Source organism: Nerophis lumbriciformis, linkage group LG03 (genome assembly GCF_033978685.3).
Source record: "Nerophis lumbriciformis linkage group LG03, RoL_Nlum_v2.1, whole genome shotgun sequence".
Lineage (NCBI taxonomy): Eukaryota > Metazoa > Chordata > Actinopteri > Syngnathiformes > Syngnathidae > Nerophis > Nerophis lumbriciformis.
Window position 1 is genome coordinate 17,095,626 of NC_084550.2, and position 14,375 is coordinate 17,110,000.

A 14,375-nucleotide genomic window follows, 5' to 3' on the forward strand; every position below is an offset into this window, starting at 1 on the left:
ACTTGATTTAGAGTTTTTTGGACAATCGGAACATATTCTAAGTAACAAAGACTTAATTTAGAGTTATTTGGTTAGGGTTAGGGTTAGGGCCAGGGTTAGAGGTTTAGGGTTATAATAAGGCCATCCCGAATAAGGCATTAATAAGTACTTAATAATGACTAGTTAAGGGCCAATATGTTACTAATTTGCATGTTAATAAGCAACTAATTAATGGTGAATATTTTCCCCATACTAAAGTGTTACCATGTTTTTTTTACTGGTGCACAAAATGAACCATGCATGAACATCACCTTGTTCAAACAACAAAACCAACACAGTGCATAAACTCACAACAAATGACACACCTGCAAATCAGTCTGACTTCTGCTGTTGCCATATCCGTAATACGCTGATAGGGAGAAGTTTTTATTTACACGATAAGTCGGGTGTGTTTTGACCTCCGCCGAACCCCTGAGGCCGACTCACCAAACCCCTAGGGTTCGATCGAACCCAGGTTAAGAACCACCGTATCAGATTGTAGGTGGGTTTATTTTGTACCCTTCGCGTTCATATTTCACTGTTGGTTGCATTTTTGTTGCGTTTCACTTGATTATAAAATATGTCGATCAAAAGGGGGTGTGACGTTCATATTTTGTCAATATTCAGTGTTTTATCGTTCATAGAAAAATGTAAAATTCCATTACGTTTTTCAAGGCGGTCTGTCAAAACGTTTTTAGCATTCAATCAGACATTATTGTGAGGTTTTGTATTAGTGTCCCTAAAAATAGATATACCGGCCCCCAGGCACATTTTTTTCTCTAAATGTGGCCCCCGAGTCAAAATAATTGCCCAGGCCTGGTATATTGTATTGTTTTTGATAATGAAAACTATGGCTTTTTTTTTTTCAGTTTAGTGCGTCCCTCAGTGGAAAAAGTTTGGACACCACTGAGCTAGAATGTACTTTTTGCCAACCATCTTACAGTCAACCACATATCTAAGTTAGCATCCACAGTGTAGATCTTAGCTCAGGTCATTAAGTGATAGATTGTGCTACCAGGTAGACTTTAATGTCAGGATAGCTAAAAGGTGCACATAGTGATGTTTTCCTCAGACTTTGCTGAGTTTAAGATCTTTAAAGGTCCTGCAGTACAGCCTGCCGCTTTATTTTGGGATGATAATTACACGCCGAGCGGCTCTGTGCGTCATTATTACAGATGATCGATAGCAGAACATCGGCCTCTGCTGCCAACCGGCTGGGCTTGGCGGGCGCTCCGTAGCACAAAGCCCACAAGTGCCATGCTATCTCGCTAGCACAGAAGACTCTGTCAATGTCCGTGTACGTGCATTCCTGAAGAGACCAAAATAAAAGCTGTATAAACACGTATGGTACAGATGTATAAATACTCAGGAGAGCGGTGACAGATGATGGGGGCCCCCCTGCTTCAGCGCATGCTGCACTGTGGTCGCACGCATCAGAAAGCGGGCCCTCGCAGGGATTTGGACTAACTCCACTTGCGGTTTGCTCACTGGATGGTAGCGCCCTCGCTTCACCTCCCCCATTGATGTTATCCCCTGATGGAGCCGCGCCACGCCGAAAACTTTATCCTTTGGCTCAAAGATAGGATTAAATGCAGTTTTTTAGTTTATAGGCAGATGGAGGAGAGGGACTTGGTAAATAATAATAAACCTCCATAATGTATATATAAAGTATATTTTAGCATCATACAAAAACATCTGCACACTTATCTTCCACAGTGACTTAAAGAGGAACTACACTTTTTGGGGAATATGTAAGACAAGAACATGTGTGTTTTTCTTTTTTTTGCATTCTAAATCGTAAATAAGCATTAGCAAAAGTCAGCCAACAATGCAGCTAATGGGAGTACATTATTGCGGCCAAAAAACGCCAAAAATATTTCATTCACATGTTGTGACCCGAATAATGACGAAGTATTAGTGATGTTGTTTTTATAAGTTAACGTTAAGGACCTATTTTTAGTGGCCCCATAATCACAGAGAGCTAACTATTGACATATTCAATGTTTATCAATGTTTACTTATATAGCCCTAAATCACGAGTGTCTCAAAGGGCTGCACAAGCCACTACGACATCCTCGGCTCAGATCCCACATCAGGGCAAGAAAAAATAAATAAAAAATATTGAGCTTGCATCGCCTTTGAGTTGTTAAAAAATGATTACTAGATTATAAATCTTAGACTTAGACAAACTTTATTGAGCCACAAGGGAAATTGTTCCACACAATAGCTCAGTTACAAAGGATGGAAATGGTAAGGATGGAAAGGATAATGCATGTATAAAGTAGACAAAAAATGTACCATAGTAGCAATATAAAATATAACATATATGTAATATTTACATATTATATATACAGTATATAATATATACTGATAAATTATATTATTTTATAATATATACAAATCCCAATTACCATATACAATATTACAGTATATGTAACAGCTGCAGCAAAAAAAAAGGTCATGTGGATGGTAGAAAGTTGTGGGTAAAAAGTTTGTCAACTTTGACATCCAACTTAGACCCAGAGATGGCGAGAAAGACACAAAAAAGCGTTTATTTGCAGCACCTTTTTTTTTTTTTTTAAATGTCAAAACCTGCGTGAGGATTACGATTAATTCTTCATCCAAACAGGAATTTAGAAATCGTCCCATCAGTCAGCCTCCCAGTGAGAGCCGACATTGTACAGTAAGTGATTGTTTTAGTATGTTTGTTGTTTCTAATGAAGGAAAACCCAAATGTTGTGATGCGTCTGTGAAATCAATATGCCACTGTATGCTTAAAATGAGTAAAATATGCAAATATTACGTTATTATGAATGTTACTACATTACGTATTGTATATACTTAGAGTGTGTATATAAAAGCTTGATGGAGGTTTTCGGATGTTTTGTAGAGTCCTTTTTAGGCAGAATGAAGCGAGTCACATTAGCCCCATTGTTAACTGACTTTTGCTAACGTTTATTTACGATTTAGAATGCATTAAAAAAAAAGATTGTGAATGACAGACAAAATTCCCCTAAAAAGTGCATGTCACCTTTAAAGTTGAAGAACTGAAGATGCTTTGGTAATAGCAGCCTGCTTACGTTTAATGCCTGTTGTGGTCGTGCATGGCGGCTTGCTGAGTGACCCCAGGATGCAGAGACGTATGCTGATGTGCAGGAGAGGTGCTAAAAAACTTAATAACATCCAAATCGCAATTTTCATTCATTCTGATTCTTAATCGATTCAACATTTTTTGGGGAAAATCGATAAATAAAAACAAAAAAATAGTTTATTTAATAAATCTATTTACAATTTATTTAATTATCAATTTTGGGATTTTCCCATTTTTTCATTTTACAAAGTAATATTGAGATTAATAATGTGCAACACATACAGTATGTTATGATTAGTGAAAGAAATGTATCTTACACCAGTGTTTTTCAACCACTAGTGTGCCGTGAGATACAGTATGATGTGCCGTGGGAGATGATCTAATTTCACTTATTTTGGGTAAAAAATATTTTTTTGCAAACCAGTAATTCTAGTCTGCAAATGATGTGTTGTTGTTGAGTGTCGGTGCTGTCTCGAGCTCGGCAGAGTAACCGTGTAATACTCTTCCATATCAGTAGGTGGCAGCAGGTAGCTAATTGCTTTGTAGATGTCGGAAACAGCGGGAGGCAGCGTGCAGGTAAAAGGGTATCGAATGCTTAAACCAAAAATAAACAAAAGGTGAGTGCCCCTAAGAAAAAGGCATTGAAGCTAGAGATGTCGATAAATGCTTTAAAATGGAATATCGGAAATTATCAGTATCATTTTTTTATTATCGGTATCAGGTTTTTATTTTTTATTTTCTTTATTAAATCCTCATAAAAAACACAAGATACACTTACAATTAGTGCACCAACCCAAAAAACATTCACACTCATTCACACAAAAGGGTTGTTTTTTTCTGTTATTAATATTCTGGTTTCTACATGATATATCAATATATATCAATACAGTCTGCAAGGGATACAGTCCGTAAGCACACATGATTGTGCGTGCTGCTGGTCCACTAATAGTACTCACCTTTAACAGTTAATTTTACTCATTTTCATTAATTACTAGTTTCTATGCAACTGTTTTTATATTGTTTTACTTTCTTTTTTATTCAAGAAAATGTTTTTAATTTATTTATCTTATTTTATTTTATTATAATTTTTTTAAAGGACATTATCTTCACCATACCTGGTTGTCCAAATTAGGCATAATAATGTGTTGATTCCACGACTGTATTTATCGGTATCGGTTGATATCGGTATCGGTAATTAAGAGTTGGACAATATCGGCAAAAAAAGCCATTATCGGACATCCCTAATTAAAGCTAAACTAAAACTGAACTGGCTACAAAGTAAACAAAAACAGAATGCTGGACGACAGCAAAGACTTACTGTCTGTATCGTCCACAATGTACATCCGAACATAACATGACAATCGACAATGTCCCCACGAAGAAGGATAAAAACAAAGTAACGAAGACATGAAACTGCTACAGGAAAATACCAAAAAAAGAGAAAAAGCCACCAAAATAGGAGCGCAAGACAAGAACTAAAACACTACACACAGGAAAACAGCAAAAAAAACTCCAAATAAGTCGCAGCGTGATGTGACAGGTCGTGACAGTACACCTACTTTGAGACAAGAGCTATAGTGATGCATGGTTGGTTATGGTTTGAATTCATATCCGACAATTGCGACGACGACTTTTTACTGTCAACTGAGTTTTGTTTTTTAATGATTTCTGCTGGTGGTGTGCCTCCGGATTTTTTCAACGCAAAAAATGTGCCTTGGCTCAAAAAAGGTTGAAAAACACTGTCATACACGATGTGAACACGTCTCTGAGATGCAGCCTCCTTTCAGACATAAAAGCAGCAGGCACAAACATGGCCTCAATAGGTGGCATCAATGGCAACATCTCCCAAAGATTAAAGAGAAAGTCCAGGAGAGGCAAGACAAGGCGGGCTGCTAATGGGCTTTAATTGATGTGTGCTGAGGACAAAGATGATAAAAAGATGCTCAGATATTTGTTTTATGTTGCACTCTTGTAGGCCGAGTCCATTTGTGGCCCATTGAACATTCTCCAAAGATTGTTGTAAATGGTGACGACTGCTTTCAGCGCACTTGAATCTTACCCGTTTCGCCGAGCAGAACCCGGAGAAGTTAACTTTTGCAAAAAAACAAACCCTGAAGTGGCATCTGCTTGCAGAGCACCAGATGTTCGGTCCATAAATGAAAAACATCTTCGGAACAACTTGTCACCGGTTCCTACGCCAACATCCCATTTCGGTGCGAGCCAACGCCGCATTGCCAGGTGGGGGGAGGGGAGTCGCTGTTTGGATCGCAGTCAGGCTTTTTCACAAATATTCTTTTGGAGGAGACCGCAGGACAGGCCCAGCTCCGAGCCGGCTTGTGCGGTTGCAGGCTTTGGTTTGCGCTCGTCGTCTCTGAAGCCACATCAGAGCCTGCAGCTCTGTGTAATGTGATCCGGACGGGCCGAGGAACACCACTCTCCCCACACACCCGCTTTCCTCCTCCTCCCTCAGATCCAGAGGAACCGCTGAGCTTCTGATGGGAGGAAGCCCTCACTTACTAACATCTCGGGCTTTGTTGCTAATTGCCTTCTCAAATCTTTTTCTTTCTCCTTACAACTATAGTGCGGTCTATATAGTCCTTCTTTAATCAGACTTTTTAATTTTTATTACCTTGCTTGCATAATTTTGATCAGCTTCAAAGGGGACTGCACTCTTTTAGAATTGTGTCTATATAATAAATAATTATTTTTATTTTTTATTTTTTTTTAAATTGATTTGTTATTTTTTATTTTGTATTTATTTATTTATTTTTTATAATATTTTTTTTATTTATTCTTCTATTTATCATTTTTATTGGATAGTAGTCTGTTTATTTCAATTGTTAGTTTTTTCTTTATTACCTGTTGTGTACCGTATTTTTCAGAGTATAAGTCGCACCGGAGTATAAGTCGCACCTGCCGAAAATGCATAATAAAAAAGGAAAAAAACACATAAGTCGCACTGGAGCCCGGCTGGCCAAACTATGAAAAAAACTGCGACTTATAGTCCGAAAAATACGGTAATTTATTTTTACCCCATATCTGTTTCCACTACCGCACCTTAAATTGGAGTCCTTAATCTCGTTATATGCAAATATAATGACAATAAAGTCCATTCTATTCTATTCTATTCTATCATTCACAATCCTTATGTAGGACAAAAACGCATATATTTTTCTTTTTTTTATACATTGTAACTCGTAAATAAACTCCAGCAAGAGTCAGCTAACAATGGGGGTAATGGAATTCGCTTTATTCCCTCTATTAAGCGCTCTAAAAAACCTCTATCCAGATTTTATATACATACTACAAGTATATTTTTAATGTAATAACATTGATAGTAACATGGAAAAATGCTCTTTTTAAGCATACCGCGGCGTACTCCTTTCACAGATGCATAACAATGTTTGTTTTTCCCTTCAACAAGACTACTAATAATGCAGACTTTGTGAGAGACAACAAAGACTACTTTGGGACAAATGATGATTCAGAAACTAATATACTTGAGGATGATCTACAAGTTTTAGAAGCTGTGTGCTAAATGGATCCAAGTTTAGTGAGCCTCGTGTAGCAGTATTGCTAAGTGCTAAACAAGAAATACAAACTATGAACATAATAAAACAAACACTTACTGTGCAATGTCTGCTCTCACTGGAATGTTTATATCTTCCCGTTTAAATGAAAAAATAATCATAATCCTCACAAAAGTTTAAGTTGTCGCAAAAGAGCATCTTTTCGTGTCCTTCTCGCCAAGTCCGTGTCTTAAATTGGATGTCAAAGTTGACCAACTTCTCGGATTATGTCCACAACATTCTACTATCCAGGTGAGAGGCATGATTTATAATCTAGAGTTAACTTTCACCAACTCAGAGGCCATGCAGTAGCTCAATATGTCAATATAGCAGCATAAGCCAGTGAGCTCTCCGTGATCGCGGCGCCACTAAAAATAGTTGGTCTGTGTTAGCGCTTATAATAACAATATCATAAAATTAAATTAAATTTTCACACTTTTATTTACAGCGGTCATTCTTAAATAGTTGATGCCAGGGTATGTGACCCCGGGGAACATGCTTTATCAGTATCATGCTTCAAACCCAGCTTGGAAAAGATGTTTACGACAAAACATGCTCATTGTATCCTTTAAACCTGACTTCCTCATTTTTATATATAAAAAAAAAAATCAGCACACATTCTTTTATTCATTTTTGTTTTTCGTAGGTTAAAGTATTTTTAATATATTGTGCTCCTGAGTAAATGTTACTGGTCAATTTGAATTTATAATTCATTGAGATTATTTAGTTCGATTTTTCAGTATCAAATGGCTCAAGGCATTCAAAAAATGTTTATAGTATAAATAAGGATTTAAAAAAGTTGTATTTCAGGCAAATTGATGCATTTTAAAGCTAAATCTAGTTAAAAACAATATTATTAAAGTTATTCTTTGTTAAATTAATCTATATTTAGACAAAGCTCAAACAAAATCTCGTTGACATGTATGACTTAAGTGTTATTATGACAATGACAATAAAGGAATTGATTGATTGATTTTTTTTTTTGTTATCTTTAACGCTAATAAGGATACAATGTTATGCAGAGGTGTACTTACAACATTTGTATGATACTCTTCATAGTCGTGGCGGTGGGGGGGGGGGGTTGCGTGAAATATTTTCTTCTTCCTGGAGGGGAGTAACAGAAAATAATTAAGAAGCACCGATTTACACCAATTCATTCATATAGTACTGATAAGACTACAGATGAATACCGGTATTGATAAGGAATATTGATAGTGATATCGGTATGGATGAAATCCTAACGATATACATCCCTACTGTCATCCCACTTCCTGCCGCCCCCCATTTGTTTGAATGTTTCGATTTATGAATTTGGAATTTGTGGATGACTCGCTACGATGACGACAACAAACAATGCAAACTCTTGGGTGTTGTTGATGCAAAATTAAAGTCTTGGTTAAGGTCCCAGAGGTTGATACCAAGAACTGTGTTGAAGATTCGTATGCTGTTTTTATTGATCTAAAACTAGTATTAGTCACCAGTTGCATCATTTCTTTGCTTTTGCCACATTTGAGAAATGAGTCAGAGTGAGTGTTTTCCTTGTGGCAGCATCTCGTCAAAGATATTACAAGTGAAAGCTTTCACTATGACTTACAGCTGGCTCATTAAGAAAGCTGCCACATGACCTGTAAAAAGGTCGCAATCATGTCCGGGATCTTCTGCTGGGGGTGGGGGGCTAGGTCGCGAGGGGTTGGTTTCTGGTGGGTTTCGGGGGTAGTCGTTGGTGTTGATGCTTTTTTTAAACATGGCGGCCTGCCTTTTGATGTCAACTCGAGCTCCCAAGCTGGAGGCTTTCATTCTGGGCTCTGAGAAGGCAATGACTTCCAGATTTTGGGGGGAACTGGGGGGTTGTGGTGGATGGTCATGGGGTGTGCCACTGCTTGTGCTACAATGGAGGACTTGTGGAGTATCTGGTTGACTTCATGCTAACAAAACTAGCACGCTCGGTAGCAATTGTGCCTCTTTCAGGCATGTTAAGTGACCCGATCTTCGTTTTTAGACGTACATTTTCGCCTCAAAATATCACTTACCGTATTTTTCGGACTATAAGTCGCAGTTTTTTTCGTAGTTTGGCCGGGCTCCAGTGCGACTTATATATGTTTTTTTCCTTCTTTATTATGCATTTTTTTCGGCAGGTGCGACTTATACTCCGGTGCGACTTATGCTCTGAAAAATATGGTATGTGTTTTTTGATGAAATGTCAATAAAAATAGGATCTAAAGAAAATTTGTTGATTGCTCGCCTCAAAAATGAACAGTGGCTTACACAAGAAGGAGCTTATCGACTACAGAGTCGGACTACAAAGGTGGATTCATGCAAAGCACTTTGGGTAAATTTTTACCGCTGACGTCACCGAAGTCTCAAATTCCAAAAGGCTTGTTCGGAGAAAGTAGGAAGGAAGGCAAGATTGTTCATCTACACCAGGGGTATCAAACTCATTTTAGCTCAGGGGCCGCATGGAGAAAAATCTGTGCGGGCCGGACTATTAAAATCAAGGCCTTAAAACTAAAAAAAATAAAGACAACTTCAGATTGTTTTCTTTGTCTTACTTTGGCCAAACATAGAGCAAACATATTCTGAAAATATTACAATAAAAATATAGAAAAAAGTTTAGAATATTTATAACTGAATACATTTATATATGCATAAAAATGTGTTTCCTTTTGTATTATGTTGTTCCAGACCACAGCAAACGTACCCAGCTTGCAAATATTGTAATAATTTGAAGAAGACTAGTAATTTCCAGGAGTTATCTCACCCTCTGAGACGCTAACTTAATATGTTGCCTTCATTATAACACTTACATTAGGCTTTTCACTTTTTGCGGCTCCAGACAGATTTGTTCTTTGTATTTTTGGTCCAACGTGGCTCTTTCAACATGTTGGGTTGCCGACCACTGTCCTAGGGACTTTGACCAAATGAACCACGGGTAAAATGACAGATAGTAGACTAGTGGGCGAGGATAAATGGAGAAGGAATTTTGCTTACGTCTCATAACGTGGGCGTGGCATGGCGCCAAATTTTGATCTCACGATTCGCCACAAAACTTTCAACATTTATAACTCGGCTCCACAAGTCTAGATCTTGGTCATAATTGGTAGAAATGACGATAATTACACGAGTGGGTCAGAATCTATTAGTACTAGAGATGTCCGATAATAGCGAACTGCCGATATTATCGGCCGATAAATGCTTTAAAATGTAATATCGGAAATTATCGGTATCGGTTTCAAAAAGTGAAATTTATGATTTTTTTAAATGCCGCTGTACGGAGTGGTACACGGTCGTAGGGAGAAGTACAGAGCAGTTGCGTCTCCCAGTCACACTTGCCAACCCTCCCGATTTTCCCGGGAGACTCCCGAATTTCAGTGCCCCTCCCGAAAATCTCCCGGGGCAACCATTCTCCCGAATTTCTCCCGATTTCCACCCAGACAACAATATTGGGGGCGTGCCTTAAAGGCACTGGAAATGCATGCTGGCCCAATCACATAATATCTACGGCTTTTCACACACACAAGTGAATGCAAGGTCAACAGCCATACAGGTCACACTGAGGGTGGCCGTATAAAAAACTTTAACACTGTTACAAATATGCGCCACACTGTGAACCCACACCAAACAAGAATGACAAACACATTTCGGGAGAACATCCGCACCGTAACACAACATAAACACAACAGAACAAATACCCAGAAACCCTTGCGGCAATAACTCTTCCGGGACGCTACAATATACACCCCCCGCTACCCCCTAACCCCCCCACCTCAACCCCACCCCCGCCCTCCCAACCCCGCCCACCTCAACCTCCTCATCCTCTCTCAGGGAGAGCATGTCCCAAATTCCAAGCTGCTGTTTTGAAGCATGTTAAAAAAAATAATGCACTTTGTGACTTTAATAATAAATATGGCAGTGCCATGTTGGCATTTTTTTCCATAACTTGAGTTGATTTATTTTGGAAAACCTTGTTATATTGTTTAATGCATCCAGCGGGCCATCGCAACAAAATTAGGCATAATAATGTGTTAATTCCACGATTGTATATATCGTTTCGGTTGATATCGGAATCGGTAATTAAGAGTTGGACAATATCGGAATATCGGATATGGGCAAAAAAGCCATTATTGGACATCTCTAATTAGTACCCATTCGTGGCGGGTGGAGCCTGGCAGCGAAACCTGCTCCTCGCCATCAACCAACAGACCTTCATTAAATTTAGTACATAACCTTCCAAACTGATATGAGGCTTTTAAGTTGGGGTCTGATCTCTAGACCTGCTCGGTGGCCTTGTGGTTAGAGTGTCCGCCCTCACTCTGGAAGGTCGTGAGTTCAAACCCCGGCCGAGTCATACCAAAGACTGTAAAAATGGGACCCGTTGCCTCCTTGTTTGGCACTAAGCATCAAGGGTTGGAATTGGGGGTTAAATCACCAAATAATTCCACGAGCGTGGCCACCGCTGTTGCTCACTGCTCCCCTCAGCTCCCAGGGGGTGAAACAAAGGGGTGGGTAAAATGCAGGGAGTAATTTCAACACACCTAGTGGTACTTTAACTTTAAGTTTTAATGTGGGCGTGGCATGGCGCCAAACTTTGATCTAGTTATTCGCCACAAAACTTTTACCATTTATATCTCGGCTCCACAAATCTAGATCTTGGTCATAATTGGTAGAAATGATGATGATTACATCCCGAAGAGGGTGGGTCAGTATCTATTAGTACCTATTCGTGGGGGGTGGAGCCTGGCAGCGAAACCTGCTCCTCGCCATCAACCATCAACCAACAAACCATTAGATTACTAGATAACCTTCCAAACTGATATGAGGCTTTTAGGTTGGGGTCTGATCATGACTAGACATTGATATCAACACAAATATCGCCCCCTTGTGGTGGAAAATGTTAACATCGGTAACTCCCTTCCACATGCTCCGATCATCCTGAAATTTCTGGTGGTGGCTCGGGCTTTGGGGTGACCACCCGAGTTGCATGGTGGTGCGAGGGCCCTCTCATCGCTGCTCATAGCTTTAATTGTTGTTTGTTTTCATGATTCATCTTTTGGCAAACTTGGAGCGAGCATGTGTTTATGAGCTGATCTCGTGTGTGTTTTTTAAAATGTTTCATCTTCATGAAATGAGAGATTAAAGACTCTTTGGCGAGAGGGCTGGAGTGCAGGACCACCAAAGAGGAGTGTTTTAATGGAATAAAAAGACATATTGTGCCACTACTAAAGAATACATTACAGGCCCAACTATTGAAATGAGTGTGTGTAAGTGTGTGTAAGGGTGTGTAAGTGTGTGCGCGCATCAATACAAACAAGTGCTATCTATGCGAGATTGCATTAAGTGTCATATTGAGCAGATAAAAAGGCTTCACAATACACTGATGACTCAAAAGGCTTTTCAACTACACACACACACACACGCGGGCGCACACACACACCCACACACACACGCAAATACGCACGCTTACGATGCTGGTAGAAGTAATTGCTCCTTTGAAGTCATCACATCTTTCATGTCATCAGGAAACAGGAAACGTAAGATCCCTACTTCCTGTACGCACAAAGACGCCACAGGTGCTTTTTGAATTGTTTTATTTTGAAAGGTAAACACGGACGACACACGTAGGAAGAATATCAGGCAGAATAACAGGAACCTTATTGATGTCGACTGGCAAGATGGCTGAGCTGAGATACTTTTTCAAGTTTGACTTTGATTTTTTTTTTTTGGTCATTTCAGCGGGAACTCTATGTGTTTTTAAGACATCAAAAACAAGATGGCCAAGTTCAAAGGTCATATAATCCCATAATTCACAATTATGTTAGATCCACTATGGACTGGACTCTCACAATATTATGCTAGATCCACTCGACGTCCATTGCACCGGTCGCCCAGGGGGGGTCCCCACATCTGCAGTCCCCTCCAAGGTTTCTCATTGTCCCATTGGTTTGAGTTTTTCCTTGCCCTGATGTGGTATCTGAGCCGAGGATGTCGTTGTGGCTTGTGCAGCCCTTTGAGACACTTGTGATTTAGGGCTATATAAGTAAACATTGATTGATTGATTATTCCCAAGCGTTACTGCACTTCAACAAGAATCCTATATGTTTTGCTCATTATGCTCTGAAGTTCCATCCATGCAGATTTTTTTTTAACAGTCCTCTTTCACATCTCACAATTTTAAAATATTTTTTTCAATCGCTGGGAAAGAATCCTATTAATTTTCTCTGTGATCCATTGTACCATTTACAATACCAACCAAAACTTGATGAGGTTATTTCCCGTTACCTGGGCAAGAACTCTATTGATTTAAAGTGATGTCCCAAGCAAGATGGCTAAGGTCAAAGGTAATTATTTTCAATGCATGCCATAGGCTCTTGATCAGTTATCCTCAAAGTGGATTGTGTCCTACATCTGAGCGAGAAGCTTATTCCTGTTCAATAACGTCCAACTTAGGACAGCCTAAACAAGAGCCCTATTCATTTTGAACTGTGTGTATAGTATAAGTACAGGTTTACCATCGAGTGTTACGGAAATATTTTCCCTCCTTTTGGCACAATAAGAACTTACTAGCGCGTACCTTTTTTTTCTTATATATATATATATATATATATATTTATATATATATATATATATATATACATATATACAGTATATTTGTATATATATGTGTATGTATGTTAGTGTTGTCCCGATACCAATATTTTGGTACCGGTACCAAAATGTATTTCGATACTTTCCGGTAATTTTCGATACTTTTCTAAATAAAAGGGGACCACAAAAAATTGCATTATTGGCTTTATTTTAACAAAAAATCTTAGGGTACATTAAACATATGTTTCTTATTGCAAGTTTGTCCTTAAATAAAATAGTGAACATACAAGACAACTTGTCTTTTAGTAGTAAGTAAACAAACAAAGGCTCCTAATTAGTCTGCTGTCATATGCAGTAACATATTGTGTCATTTTCCATTCTATTATTTTGTCATAATTATGAAGGACAAGCGGTAGAAAATTAATTATTAGTCTACTTATTAATTTACTGTTAATATCTGGTTATTTTCTGCTTTAACATGTTCTATCTACACTTCTGTTAAAATGTAATGATCACTTAATCTTCTGTTGTTTGGATACTTGACATTAGTTTTGGATGATACCATAAATTTAGGTATCAATCTGATACCAAGTAGTTACAGGATCATACATTGGTCATATTCAAAGTCCTCATGTGTCCAGGGACATTTTATAAAAACCAAAGAAGATGTTTTGATGCCAAAAAGTATCGACTAGATACGCTCCTGACTTGGTATCATTACAGTGGATGTTAGGTGTAGATCCGCCAATGGCGTTTGTTTACATTGTGACGCCAGTGAGCTATGGGGAGGTAGGGGACCGGTACTTTTTAGAGGCGGTATAGTACCAAATATGATTCATTAGTATCGCTGTACTATACTAATACCGGTATACCGTACAACCCTAATATATATATATATATATATATATATATATTAGGGCTGCAACTAACGATTAATTTGATAGTCGATTATTACTTCAATTAATCGATTAATAATCAGATAAAAGAGACAAACTAAATTTCTATCCTTTCCAGTATTTTATTGAGAGAAAAAACCAGCATACTGGCACCATACTTATTTTGATTATTATTTATCAGCTGTTTGTACATGTTGCAGTTTATAAATAAAGGTTTAT

The 14,375-nt window shown here is 38.4% G+C and overlaps 1 protein-coding gene and 2 long non-coding RNA genes across 12 annotated transcripts in view; 1 reads left to right on the plus strand and 2 right to left on the minus strand.

The window, feature by feature from the left end:
• Positions 1-14,375, plus strand: part of tcf7 (transcription factor 7) — a 97,035-nt gene that overhangs the window by 48,266 nt on the left and 34,394 nt on the right. The window lies entirely within an intron of this gene.
• LOC140678038 (uncharacterized) lies at positions 4,995-7,759 on the minus strand. Its single transcript, XR_012049820.1, has 2 exons — positions 7,713-7,759; positions 4,995-5,601 (listed from the first exon to the last, which is right to left on the minus strand). It is a non-coding gene; the product is annotated as an uncharacterized lncRNA (long non-coding RNA).
• Positions 7,760-14,375, minus strand: part of LOC140678031 (uncharacterized) — a 33,118-nt gene continuing 26,502 nt past the window's right edge. The window contains exon 3 of the long non-coding RNA XR_012049815.1: positions 7,760-7,782. This is a non-coding gene — a long non-coding RNA (uncharacterized lncRNA). The remainder of the gene's footprint in view (positions 7,783-14,375) is intronic.